Source organism: Narcine bancroftii, chromosome 12 (assembly GCF_036971445.1).
Source record: "Narcine bancroftii isolate sNarBan1 chromosome 12, sNarBan1.hap1, whole genome shotgun sequence".
Classification (NCBI taxonomy): domain Eukaryota; kingdom Metazoa; phylum Chordata; class Chondrichthyes; order Torpediniformes; family Narcinidae; genus Narcine; species Narcine bancroftii.
In genome coordinates, this window is record NC_091480.1 from 86,083,028 (window position 1) to 86,098,263 (window position 15,236).

At 38.0% G+C, this 15,236-nt stretch overlaps 1 long non-coding RNA gene across 1 annotated transcript; it reads left to right on the top strand.

Annotated features, from left to right (window-relative positions):
* Positions 1 to 4,971: 4,971 nt before the first annotated feature.
* On the top strand, positions 4,972 to 14,017 carry LOC138747223 (uncharacterized). The gene is made up of 3 exons (XR_011347378.1): positions 4,972 to 5,049; positions 12,406 to 12,695; positions 13,758 to 14,017. It is a non-coding gene; the product is annotated as an uncharacterized lncRNA (long non-coding RNA).
* The last annotated feature ends 1,219 nt before the right edge of the window (positions 14,018 to 15,236 follow it).

Below are 15,236 nucleotides of genomic sequence, written 5' to 3' on the forward strand. Positions count from 1 at the left end.
GCATGAAAGTTGAGGGATATGGGGAAAAGGCAGGTAACTGGAGATGGGCCTATCATCTGGTCAGCCATTTTACATGATAGAGGAATTAGGGGATATGGGGAGAAGGCAGGTAGGTGGAGTTGGGTCATAAATTAGATCAGCCATGATCTTATTGAATGGCGGAGCAGGCTCGATGGGCCATTTTTGGCCTACTCCTGTTCCTACTTCCTATGTTCCTATATCAAATTGAATGGCAGGGCAGGCTGGACAGGCCAAATGGCCTACTCCTGCTCCTATTTCTCGTGTTCTTATCCTGGTAAAGATTTATTCTCTGTCTGAAATGGAGGCACCTTGTCCATGCATGATTTCCTCCATTCAGAGCAATTATTTAGTCTGTCATTGCAACATTAATGTTTCATGTATATGTATTCTAAGATGCATGCCCTTTCAAAAGAAAGCAAACCTCTTGTTTATCTCTTGCATCAGCTGTGTTTTTTGAATGCATACAGCATTCACAATTTACAACATTACCATCTTCATGAGAATAAATTAAATCAATTTTGTTGTTGTTCTAATGCAATATATGAGCACATGTTTAAAAAGTTTAAATGTAACAATCTGATAAGCTGGAACCAGCAATTATTTGTGCAATTTTCTGGATCAATAATGTTTCCAAATCTAATTAATGGAAAACAGCCATTGGTGCCTGTTTCAAAAAGTTCCCATAATTAAATCCAGAAATGAGCTCCTGTTATTTTATTGGCATCCTGTAGCTCAGCCAGTCCAAGTCCCGATCACCAACACATTAAAAACACTTAACAGAAACTGCTGCAAATGTTTGGCAAATTTCTCACTATGTGTGGACATTAAGCTCCCAATGAAATTCGTCCTTTAGCCATGACTTTATGACCACAACATTATACCTGCCAATGTATAGCTGTACTACAAGGTCATTAACTTTATTTCATATGCAGTGTATTTAAATACAAAACTTTTATCCCTTTATTTGTTACTTTTGACTCTGTATAACTGTTGCATTGCAACTCCTCTTACTGGCTGCAATTTTTACCCTATCTGCCTGCCCTTCCACACTAACTCCCTACTTGTGCACCAACCATCTCTTCACTTTGGTTCACACCACCACCACCTCCCCACCCCCAACCTCAAATCTCGAATGCTACATGCTGTTTAGAAATTAAGGATTGGAATAGGGTAGCAAAATACAAGAGCCTCAATATTGTCAGGTGAATCGGTGAATGCAATGATGCAAAGAAATAAGGCTATTATCGAAAGCGAGTAGAACACCAGGTTTAATTCTGTCCCCTGGCATTACAGCATTGAAAAGCAGTGAATGCAAGCTGACCTTGCGTGGAATTTTTATACTTGAAATGTAATGCTGCTTTTTATTCTCTATTAACTTAAAGAAAAATAGAAAGGCACTGAAGAAGTAAATATTGCAAGAACCGTACCAGAGCTATGAGTTATAACTAACAGTAGATAAAGCTAGGCTCCGATGGTTAATGCAGGAAAGGATAGGCTGGGAAGTGACATGATCGAGCTCTTTTAAGATTAAAAAGATTTTGTTGCAATAAATTCCACTCAAGTTATAGCCCACAAAGAAAAGCACTTAACGATAAAAGTTTTGGGGAATTTGGAGAATTTTATTATGATCTAAACTAGAATGAGCAGCTCGGAATGATCAGAAAGGTACCTGCTCTGAGAACCCAAAGCACTGAGAATAGATTCTGTATGTTTTAATATCTTCAGAGTACAATTGCAACAATTAAAAGAAGTGAAAAGATGAAGTATGAAAGTAGGCTAGCAAATAATAACAGAGCATCTTCCAGCATATAAAGAATAAAAGAGAGATGAGATTTGATTGAAAATGATGCCAGAGAAATAATAATGGGAGACAGGAAGATGGTGAAGGAACTAAATGAGTATTTTAAGATTTCAGATTTATTGTCAGAGTACATGCATGACATTACATATAACCCTGAGATTCTTTTTCTGCGGCGAGGCATCAATCTTTGTAAAAGGCACTAGCAGTGTGCGAGATATCCAAGGGTATCAGAAGGAGAAGCAAGTACAGTTACTATAGTTGAATGGTCTATGGCTGGATAAGTCTTTGGGCCAGATGGATTGCACCCTTGAATTCTGAAAGACGTAGTGTTACAGATTGTGGAGGCATGGTAATGATATTTCATGAATCAGTAGATTCTGGCATCAGAGCCCACCTCACTGACAAAAGACAAAGGAGGAAAAACCCAACACCCAACCCCAACCAACCAATTTTCCCTTGCAACCGCTGCAACCATGCCTGCCTGTCCCGCATCGGACTTGTCAGTCACCAACGAGCCTGCAGCAGACGTGGACGTACCCCTCCATAAATCTTCGTCCGCAAAGCCAAGCCAAAGAAAGATTCTGGCATGGTCCCAGAGGACTGGAAAATTGCTAATGTCACCCCACTATTCAAGAAGAGAGGGAGGTAGAAGAAAGGAAATTATAGGCTGGTTAGCCTGACATCTCTGGTTGAGAAAATGTGAGAGTCAATTTTCAAGGATGAGGTTATGGAGAACTTGGAGGCATGTGACAAATTAGGCCAAAGTCGGTATGGTTTTCTTACAGGAAAATCTTGCTTGACAAACCTATTGAAATTCTTTGAGGAGGTGACAAGCAGCTGGATAAGGGAGATACAGTGGATTTTCAGAAGGCATTTGAAAGGGTGCCACACATGAGGCTACTTAACATAATAAGAGCCCCATTGTATAACAAGAAACTACTAGTGTGGGTAGAGCATTGGGTGATTGGCAGGAAGCAGAGTTGGAATACAAAGATCATATTCTGATTGGCTGCCAGTTGCTAGGGGTCAGTATTGGGGCTACTTATTTTTATGTTGCATCCTTTGTGGCCAAGTTTGCAGATGATGCAAAGATAGGTGGAGGAGCAGGGAGTGAGAAAACAGGGATGCTGCAGAAGGACAGATTAGGAGATTGTGCAGATAAATGACAAATGAAATATAATATCGGAAAGTGTATGATCATGCAGAAAAAAATAAATGGGCAGATATTTTATTTTAATGTGGAGAAAATTGAAAATACCCAGATGCTAAGGGACCTGGGAGTGCTTGTGCAGGAGAGCCTGAAGGTAAACTTGCATGTCCAATCAGTAGTGAAGAGGCATAAGCAATGCTGGCATTCCTTTCAAGAGGAATAGAATATAAGGCACAGCTCTGCTGATTTAGGAGAGAAACTACAAGTAAATTTGTACCAACATTTAATATGGGAACATTGGCATTGATGTAAATAGACGATAGCATTTATTGTCTGTTTCCTGTTGCTGTGTTGTGAAGCGAATTGCCGCCTTGAACCATCACATTGCCAAGTATTGAGTTTGAGAACTTCAAATTAGCATCACTGAGGCCTTGACCTATCTGCCATGACCCCTGCAGAAGAACATGGAGGGGTTTCTTTTTGTAGCTGCATTTGTTCTTCCAGGGAGTAGTGGACTTTTTTTAATTTTGTAAAAAAAGCACCTCCCTAGATCTGATTGTTTGGTTGAGCGGCATTCTGTAAACCAACAAACTACTTCCCCGGTGCATTGGAGAGGACGAAGCTATGAACGATTTTCCAATTCTTTGCATATAGATTATCAAAGTATTTTCCATCATCCTCCCTCCTGCACTTTTGTAGTTATCAGATTTTGCAGTCTCAAATGTGATCCATTCCTTGACTTGCTCAATTGCAGCCATGACATTTCCAGAGCTGAATGACTGATCAATAGCAATTTCCTGGAGTAATGGATGGTAATTTAGTGATGGTAACACTGTTGAACATCCAGTTTGTTCTTGTTAGAAATGATCATCAACTGCAATTCTTGACATAAATGTTGCTTGAACTTTCACATTGTCCTGTTCTTGCTCCAAGTAGACTTGGATGGTACGCTCTGATAATGTTCCCTCTCATTTTTAGTAGTCAGTGTACACAAAAATCTTAGGCTGTGCAAATTTTTTTCTTTCCAGTGACAAATGAATGTGCACACTGAATGCTTGTGCAAATGTAAACTTGAAATGGTTTCAGGATCATTTTGGAACAGCCTCTCTCTCATGGCTAATAAAACTGTATCGTCGTGCTTCAATGCAATTTAGTTAAGATTAGTAATTATTACTACATTATTTTAGGAAACTGTTGTGCACATGTTAATTTCCTTTGTGTGCTGGTTTCAATGCGTGTGCAGAGCTTAGAAGAGACAGTGGTGTTCAGTTCTGCTCACAGTTCTCAGTGACCATCTTCATTTCTGAACTTGGTTATTATTGAGGTAGTTGAGTTTGTCTGGCCTGGGACACTACCTAGAAGGAAGATCTGCCACTTTTCTAACCCACATGATAACGAGTACCCATGGAATTTAAAGACTCTTGAAAGCATTAGCATGCCATTAATCTGATCAGTACTTGTTGTTTAAGGAACAAGTTCAATGGTCCAAGAAGCAATGAGTCTGGACACAGCCTAGTCATAATAGAAGTCTTTATTTGTCTGCAAAGGAAATTTGCCGCAGGGAATCACATACACTCACAAGACACCGGTTAAAAACTACAAACTGCACTAAAAAGGTAGTGTAGAGAAAAGACGATAACAGTACCAACTACCCTTTTACCCGGTGCAGGTATGGCACGAAGATTCACTGGAAAAACGAAACACAGATGACGGTTCGTTAGTGTGCACCACGAACACCCCTATACCCGTACTCACACACACCTCAGTATCAATTCTCCAGCGTTGGCTGTGGCTCATGACCTGGAGTGGAGCTCGGGTTCATTCCTCATGGAAATGAGACAAAGCTGCTCCACAGGTTGGGTTTTATGCACCCCCCATCTCCCCCCAACCCCTACTGGTCAGTGGGGGCAGCCCCAGGTATACCCAAATAAGGGCAGGTGATGACATGCAAGGCCTTTTATTATATAAAGGTCAAATACAGATTGAATGCTCAGCAGAGGTGGGCTTGACCTTGATTGTAGTGCTTCCCATCAGGATCCTGCCAGAGAGTGTGAAACCTGAGGCCTAAATAAGGACAGTAAGTAATTGCTCCATCACTAAGCATGATAAATGAGCTACAATCGGGGTTTCAGCTTTGTATGCCTAATCATTCCTGGTGTTCAAATGTAATTTTCTGCTGAAACCCGTCTGTTACAAGGAACGAAAGTGGCCTTGATTGCAATTGAATGTTAGGATGTTAGTCAATTTTCCATTGATATTGAATTTGTAAGATTTGTGTATAAATGTGAGGCAGATTGTTTGTGGCTCCTTTTCTGTTCGTTACTATATTCCATCAGCTGCCCATGAAGTTATCAGACATTTTGGATGACATTTCTTGCAGGAATCAATGAAAACTAGACCACAGGTGGATTTGGGTCCTTTCTCTATGTAATTTGGCTTTATCATACTAGACAACTAAGAGCAAATCACAAATGTATGCATATTTCTAACTTTGGATGAATAATTTGTGATCGCTCATTATATTGCTTCTGCATATGTTGGAGGTTTTAGTGGTAACAACACCCAGCTACTCTCTGCAAGTTGCCATTTCAGTGGATGACTATTTCCCATTCCAGGTTGAAAATGAAACATTTCATCGTTCATTTTGATTTTCTTTCATCGAGATATTCAAATTTGATTCATAATACACCTGTTAAATTAATTTGGTTTTTATTATCAACTTTACGGTTCAAAGATGATCTGTGGGAAACACAAAAATCTGCAGAAGATGTTAATGCCATCCAGTGGGAGGGTGCCCAAGCAGAGGATGAGGTGTGCGAGGAGTCTGACAGGGCATGAGTCTGCAATGATCTGATCTAGATTCACTGTCAGTAGCTCAATAAGAAGCAAATCTTTAAATGCCAAGAATTAATTTAGGTTGGGATTTTTCTGTCTTGATAGACAATTGAGTTATAGTTACTGCTACGTATTTCTCCAATTTAAAAAAAACCCACAAAATGTAAGATTTCGCGTCCAATTAATTCATTATTACTTATTGATTTTGATGCTTTGCTTCTTGTGAAATAAAATTGTTTTCATCAAATTTTATTGCCCTTGAAAGATGATCAAATGTTAATAATTATTTGCCAACTTTTTGAGTGATTTTTTTTTTGTAGTTTCCTCCATGGTTTCCTCATCAAAACATTATTCATCTGGTTATGAAAGGGAAATCAAGTTGAACTAATTTATTAAAGTTCTTTGACCTCATCAAAACATTGTTCGTCTGTTTATGAAAGGGAAATCAAGTTGAACTAATTTATTAAAGTTCTTTGACAAGGTGACTGGTAAAATAAGAATAAAATGAATGAATGTGGTCTCTGTGGACTTTCAGAAGGCTTTTGAAGTCCTACATAGGGTTAGAGCACCTTGAATCGGAGGTAATATTAACACACCTGGAGAAATTATTAGACAGAAACATAAAAGTGGAACTAAACCTATACTCAGTTTCACTTGACAAGTGGAAGATTGTAGGGATTAATGACTGGTCCCTAGAATTGGAAAATCGTTCATAGCTTCGTCCTCTCCAATGCCAACTACAATTTGACTTGTCTGCTGAGTTCCTCCATTTTTGTGTTTTTACTCCAATGTACATGCTGGCTGACGATAATTTAGCTTGTGAGAACTGAAGAGGAAGTAATGAGACTTTAAGGGATAGATAGGCTATCTGAATGGGAAAGAATTTTTTTTTTTAATGAGGCCATCCATGTAATGAATGTAATAGGAAAGCAGAGTATGTGTGAAATAGTGAGTTATTGGGACCATGTTGCTATTCAAAAGATCCTTGGTGTGCTGGTATAAAAGTTGCTGAAGGCCAACATGCAATTATTGTAAGGAATCAGGAGGGCGAACTGTATGTTAGTCTTTGAGATGAGTGTTTGAATACAGGAGGAAGGAGGTTTTTATTGAAAATGTATATGAAATTGGTGCGATGCATCAGATGTGTTATCCAAGAGGAGGTGGGCTTGCTGTTTAGAGAGTGCAGCAATGTGTTCCAGTGATGGTGGATTTGCCATACAAAGTCAGATTGAATAGCCTGATATGGTGTTCTATAGAGCTGATGAAAACACAGGAAGGTTGGCTCCTCTGATGGAGGAGCACAGTTTGAAAACTCGATTTAGCCCATTTAAAATGAAGAAAGAGCTCTTGGGATGGTTATTCCTGTATGGCACTGTAGTGCATTAAAAAAAAATCAAATAAAATGGCACTGATAGACTTGGTTGATTTGACTGTCAAAACTTTGTGGGGTGATTAGCAAGAACATTCTCGAATGACTGCTTGGAACTTTAGAGCTCTGGTTTCTTTAAAAGCCAGACCCATCAGTATCCTCTCAGGCAGCACCCATCAGAACATGACTAGGAGCAGTCTACAATTTTTTTCATAGATTTGTAAAACAATTAATGCAGACAAGTGTGAGGTGCTGCATTTTTGGAAGGATAAATGCACAGTAAATGGTAGGATACTAAGGAGTGTGATGGAATAGAGGGATCAGGAATATGGGTAGATAATTCTTTGGAAGTGGTGTCACAGGTAGATAGGGTTGCAAAGAGAGCTTTTGGCATATTGGCCTTCATAAATCAAAGTATTGAGAACAGGAATTGGGATGTCATGGTAAAGTTGTATCAAACATTGGTGAGGCCAAATTTGGAGTATTGAGTGAAGTTTGGTCACCTAACTACAGGAACAATATCAATAAAATTGAAAGAGTGCAGAGAAGATTTACTAGGATGTTGTCCTGACTTCAGGATCTGAGTTACAGGGAAAGGTTGAACAGGTTAGGACTTATTCCCTGGTGCAAATAAGATTTGATAGAATTGAAGGGATAGACAGAGTTAATGCAAGTAAGCTTTATCCACTGAGGTTCAGTGAGATTCAAAATGGAGGATATAGATTAAGAGTGAAAGGGGAAAAGTTTAGGTGAACAATAAGGAACTTCACACAGAGTAGTTGTGGTATGGAAAGGGCTGGCAGCTGAAGTGGTAAATGTGGGCTCAATTTTTAACATTTTAGAAGGTAATGGACTGGGTACAGGTCAGTGGGACTAGGAGATTAATAGTTTGGCAGAGACCAGAAGGGTGAGGAACCTGTTTTCTGTGCTGTAATGTTCTATGGTTCTAAAGTTTGCTAAATTTATCAATGTATGTGAGCAAATTAGTTTTCTGGTAATTTTATTGTTACTGGGTTATTTCATCAAAGGGAACCACGTAAACCTCTGCGGTGAATAGGGAACTATTGTATTTCTGATTTTCTGGCTCTGCCCCGTCCTGTGACTGTACCTGCAGCCCCTCCCTCTTTTGACCTTGTATAAAGCCTCCACCCTGACCCTTCCTCAGAAAGCCCAGGTCACGACACAGGATGAGATCCTTGTCCATCGTGAATAGAAAGCCTGTAGATCAATGGCTCAATCTCAGCTTCTCAAGTTACTTACTCCGCATCAGCCTCAATCATGTGCGATGGATGGACATCACTGTTTAGAATAGACCATTGATGATCAAGAGTAGATCAGCCAGCAGGTGATTTTCCTTTCCTTCTGGTATTCATGATCTTGTATTATTCCAAACTATTTACTTCACAACTCAAATGTCAATCAAATTTATGGTTTTGTATGTATTTCCTATTTTATGTAACTTGATCATTGATAACTTTGTGATACGGTGAATGAGAAGGAATCATTGGTAAAAGTAAATATATGCTGGGTTTGAGTGAAAGAAGAGAATGTGTGATTCCTCTTTGGCAATATTCTTCTATTAGCCATTTTAATCGATGTAACAGGTGTCACAGGCTTCCATTGTGCCACTGGCAAAGCAGAATATCTGTAGATGCAGGGATCTAATGCTATATACAAAGTGCTGGAGAAACTCAACAGGCGAGGCAACATCCATAGGAAATAAAAGATGGTTGACATTTCGGGCCTGAACCATCCTTCAGCAAAAGGAGGAGGAAGACTCTGGCTTGAATTGTCAATAGCCTTTAAATTACTATGAATTGATGGGTGACCTGTACTTCTCCAGCACTTTTGTGCCCTACTTCAGGTCGGGTAGTGTCTGTCAGTAAAGGTTCATGGCTGGGCCTCTCAGCCCCAACTAGTGCTGCAAGAGGAGCTACATTCTCAGAATTAATCCTCCTTCACTGCCTTGCTGTCACAAGGAAGTACAGATCGTAACATCTTGCTTCCAATAAAAATCTAACACGCCAAGTTGAAAAATTGTTCAGAATTTTTTTGTGAATCTTATTTCTTTCTTTCTTTTTCAGTCTTTTTATTAAATTATATTATAGGTAAATAATACATAAGGAGAATAGGAGAACATAATCAAGAAGGGAAAATATCACTATACAACATATGCTATAACATATTGCATTACACCACAATTAAGAATACATTCTCATCTCCTCAAACTGAAATCTTCCAAAAATGACTATTACAAAACCCTACCTAATCTAAGAAAAAAAAGCAAAAAAAAAAGGACTGGCCAGCCTTTCCTGACAATTTATTAATAAAAGTTAATCATCTGGTCTTCACCAACAGAGAGGAAAGAAATAAATTTAAATATAGTCCGGAAGGGAAAATAATTATACTAAGTTGTGTGGAAATAATTTATAAAATGTTGCCAAGTCTCTTCAAATTTAACAGATATATCTAACAAACTACTCTAATTTTCTCTAAACATAAGCATGATAATTTGAGAGAACTACTGAGTCAAAGTAAGTGGATTAGAACCTTTCCATTTAAATAATATAGCTCTTCTAGCCAACAATGTAGAAAAGGCTATAACTGGATGTGTGGAACTTGTCCCACTTCTGGAAGTATAAATCCAAAAAGAACAGTCAGTAGGTTAGGTTACAAGCTAATATCCATTATAGCTGACAAAGTCGTAAAAGTGTCTCTCCAATACCTTAGCAAACAGAGCATCAAGGTCAATCAGCTCTTCTACACTTAATATAGGTAATGTTATTTGTGATAACTATTTATTTTAATCTTTTAAAGATTCTGATCTATATAATTTCAAATAATTTTTTTAATTATTCATTTATTTCTTGAGGTTTATAAGTAACTACTTTAGTATTCTTTTTAATTGCATTAATTATTCTCGAGGCAACCTTTAGTTGCCAAGCTAATATTTTGTGATCTCTCACCTTATTCATAATATCTTTGCTTTGTTCTTGTAATTGCTTTCTGAATTCTGTAAGTCTGTAACATATTATACTGATGTTTTTATTAATTAATTGTCTATGTTCTCTTCAGAACCATGCTCTTGAAGCTCCTTTTCCAAAACTGTTATTTCTGTTTCTAATTGGTCATTCTCTCTCATATACTCTTTTTTAAATTTTAGAAGTAGAAATTAATTTGACCTCTTAATTATGCCTTTAAAGCATCCCATATAATAAATTTATTATTTACTGAACTCAAATTTGTATCACAAAATATCTGAATTTGTATGGGTTTTTTTTTAATATTTTTGAGTTTGTTCAGTGAAGAATTTGATCTCCATTTATAAACTGCCCTTTTTATCAGGCATTTCCATCATTATTAACAAAGGGGAATGATCAGCCAAAATCCTCACTTTATAATCAGCGTTTAAGCCAAAATGAAAAACAAATCAATTCTAGAATAAAATTCAAACCTACTCAAATAAAATGAATAATCTTTCTCTCTTGGATGAATCCTTCTCCATAAATCTATTAAATTCAAACCTCTCATCAAAACCAATGTAGCTTTAACTGCTTTTGTTCTCTTCATCACACGAGTAAATCTATCTAACATTGGATCTAAGCAAAAATTAAAATCCCCTCCTATTTAAAATATTCTTATACACCTCTGCTAAATTACAAAATGTGTCTGGAATAAATTTCTCATCAGTATTTGGAGCAGACAAATTTTTAAAAGTGCACATTTCAGAAAATATTTGGCAATATGCCCTTGTATGTCCCCCTGCTGGGTCTGTCACCATGTTTTGAATTCAAATTGGAAGGTTCTTTTTTTAATCAAAATTGCCACACCTATTGCCTTGGAATTAAATGAAGATGACATTACCCAGTCCCTTTTTAATTTCAAATGTTCTTTTTCATTTAAAAATATCTCTTGAAGAAAGGCCACATCAAATCCAATATTCCGAATATATCTTAATATGGTCTTTTACAGTCCATTTAACCCATTAACATTAAAATTTACCAACTACATTTCCTTACTCATCTAAGTAAAATATAATCAATCCATCTCCACCAACTCCCCTGCAACTCTTCTCTTCATGTGTCTGTCTATTTTTTCTAGCAATCCAAAAATAAAGAAAATGCAGATAAAAATTTATAATTACATACTTATAACTATATTGGTATAAAAGAAAATCATTCTCCTAATTGTTTTAAAAAAAAAACAATAACTCCCTCCATTTTATGGGTTGTGAATAAAGTCACAAAAACATGCATAATCCTGCAGCAATCTGCACCCCCCACTCCCAGAAATCAAAATAAAGAAAGAATAGTTCTTCAGTTCTTTCCTTCTCATACACTTCTCCATTTTTAATGGATTCTAAAATAAGAATAAGAAAACAAAAAAAATCCCATCAAAGATGCAATTTCTTCTTGAGGCTGCGCTCTCGGGAGACTCCAAGCAAATTCTTTCACTTTAGCAAAGTTAACAAAGAATCTATTTTGGTCTCCCGGGACAACAATCTTCAAGCTTACAGGGTAACGAAGAACAAATTTGGAGCCTTTATCAAAGAGAATTTTCTTAGCTGCAATAAACTCTTTCCTTCTCTTCCACAAATCCTCATTCAGGTCAGGATAGAATAAAAATTCTATCTCCTTCCCATAACAACAGGCCTTGTGGTTCCCTCGCTCCTTTCACAGCAAGACTTGGGAAGCTTTTCTTCTGTCTTGATCATGTAGAAATTTAATGTGGTCTTTGATTAGCAAGAGGCTTTAGTCTCAGAGCCCAATGAGCTCCTTCAATTTCAATTAGATTTTCAAAATTCTGCTCTCTCAAACTTTAGGAATCCAGCCTTGAAAGAAACAAATCACATCAAATCACTTCTTTTCATGCCAGAAGGTCTGCTATTTTAATGTTATTTCTTCTACTGAATTCTCCAATGCATCCACTTTCTCTAAAAGCTTTTGATTAACTGTAATTAAATCAATAGCTGTATTTTCCACGGTAACCTGTCATCAACATGTTGCATATCTTCCTGTGCTCTTGTAAATTTTCTCATCCAATTTCTCCAACCTCTTCATAACATCTAACACTTTATTAGTTACTTCTTTCATTTCTGCTTTCATTTCATCCTTCAATCCCTCTTTCATTACCCCTTTCATTACTTTAAATTGATACATTATTGTTGTGGACAGCTCCTCTACTTTGAATTGTGGAGTCATTTTAATCTTCATTTACCTCTTCTTGTAGCTCCTTCATCTTCAGCCACCCATCCTCCTCTGGATCCTGACTCCTCTTCCTCAAGAGCTGAAGTTGAGGTCCCTGACTTCTTGGTAGTCTGCTGACTTACTCCCAGTAATGGCTTGGCTTTAGTTGTACTGCGCATGTGCGACCTCTCGTGCATGTGCAGTTCAGTTCCCGGTTCCTCTCCAATGTCATCCCTCCGTTGTTGCAGATGGGAGATGCTGGCAGAGGGCCCTTCAAAAGACTCATGTGATCGGGAGGAAGCCTGAGCACAAGCTCCATGTTTCACCATTGAGGTAGGCCTCAAATCTCCTCTTTCTGTTGGGCTCCAGATGTAGCTGTAAGTAGTTTTTCTTCTCTCGGAGGCATTATTTAATGTGAAGTAGAACTGCTTAAAAATATTTGAGATATTACTAAAATTAAAACATAAGAACACTTTTTTTAAACTAATTTACAAAGGGAGTGTGATAGTACAGATCTATCACCAATGTACATAGTGTATATAGTTACTGTATCTAGACTGTGCTTACAGCGATTGGCTGAGAGCTAAGCCACACCTATTGTTTGGGCCTTAAAGGGTTGTGTCCCTAGCCAGGTCGGATCATTCCGGACTGGTCGGCCACCTGTGAAGAGCTCCGGTCTTTTGCTAATAAAAGCCTTGGTTTGGATCAACAAGTCTTTGGTTCTTTCGACGAGCTCTACAGGGAGTCAGAAGCCTGCATGTTGATCCTACGGCATCAAGTGATGCCATTTCCTCTCCTCGACCCCCCCCCCCCACCCCTGGTTTAATTATTGGGTTGAAGGAATTCATATTCTTTCCCATAAATTTCACAGCTTGTCCTAAAATGGCTTAAATTCTGCACTGAATGGTACATTTAAAGCTCAAATTCCCCTTAAATAGCACAAATGCTATTGGGAAAAACATTAGAATGCTAAAAGGAGAGTTCCAGTCAGCAAGATTTGAATAAAAGGGAATTATTTAACTTCAGGTATCAGAAGACTTCATGCTGTCAGTTTGTGCAAAATGGGTCTGCACAATGCCTGACAAATGATTTGATTCACTGATTCAAATAATCCTGCATTGTATTACTTTTAATCTTCCTTTGGAAATCAGTGCATGAAACAAAATGAAACCACACATCATTAATGTGTGAATAGTTGGAATCACATTATTTCTATTGCATTTGGCTGCAGATGCCAAAATATCTGTTTCCAAATGGTTTAGTGCACCTCAGTAACTTAATCGGTTTATCTCCGAATGAGTTTGACAAGCAGCCATTGATATTTCTCAAAAATAGCCACTGTAGTTTGATTTTCTATTATCTCAAAATAATATCTTTGCTTTTAAATTGGAACAGGCTGGCCACTGAAAATGGTTTTGAATCCAAATTGGAAGGATACAGACTCTGATGAGATGCATTTTGCTCCCTTTGTGATGAAGAGTGCCACCTCTATTATACATTTTTTTTTGACTGTTACATTCAGATTGAACTCGCTGTTCTCAACAATGTCTGTCTCCAATATGACCAATGTTGTCAGTAAAGCTGGAAATTCAAGCAGAACTTGAAGGAGCAACAACACAAAAAAAAATTCAATGATCTGAGAACCATGGCAAAAATAGTCTCATTGCCTTTTTGTGTAAGTTTTTAATCATATCATTGAAGGTTCTTGTTATGGAGGGGGTAAAAGTCCACGTCAGCTGCAGGCTCGTTTGTGGCTGACCAGTCCGATGCGCGACAGGCAGACATGGTTGCAACGGATGCAGGGGAAAATTGGTGGGTTGGGTGTTGGGTTTTTCCTCCTTTGCCTTTTGTCAGTGAGGTGGGCTCTGCGGTCTTCTTCAAAGGAGGTTGCTACCCGCCAAATTGAGAGGTGCCAAGATGCACGGTTTGAGGCGATATCAGCCCACTGGCGGTGGTCAATGTGGCAGGCACCAAGAGATTTCTTTAGGCAGTAGGCCCTAATAAATTAGTGATGGTCAAGGGTTGGGTAATAACACTGGACAATTAAGATTTTTCTTCCTGAATACTTTTGGGTGTATTTTATGGATTTTGGCACCTAATCACAAAAAGTCCCCTGAAAATGTTCCTATCGTGTACCTTTTTAAGATGCAACCTTTTTTTGTGTGATTTCCTATCATATATTAAGTCTACTTCAAGCCTACAAATCCATGAAGTGCCACATGGCCTTGAAAATTCATTTTCTGCCTTCGCACTTGGACGTCTTCTCTGTAGTCATTGATGAACACTGTTAAAGGTTTCACCAGGATATTGGAAAAGCGGTATCGGGGGGGCAACGGGAATCCATCAATGCTGGCCGACTATTGTTGGACACTGACATGAGAAGCATCAGATACTGAGCAGAAATAAAAATCAGTAGCAAAATATTTTTAGGTCAGTTGAACTAATGCACCTCATTATGCAATTAAATTCAATAAAAGATAGTCATATTTTTTCCAACTTCCGACATGTCACAGCAAATCTGAATTTATATTTTGAAGTTGCCTATCATAATCCGCAGAATTATTCAGGAAGAAAATCTTTGGGGGAAGAAAAAAATTTCTTGTCCAGTATAGCCTCAACTTTGACAGCAATGGACGACACATAATCAGTTACAGATCTCTGCCATTACAAGGCAGCCTAAATGTCATTGTATGTATTTTAGTTGTATGCATTCGGGTGAAAGAGTTGATTAAAGGAGAAAATATTGAAGAAATGTTCAAATATCTGCAAAACCATTGCAATGATTGTGTCCTGTAGTGGTGCAATATAGGAGGGTTTTAATATACAAGTGACTTGGCATAGCTTGCAGTCTGAAGGTAGAAACAGCACATGTGG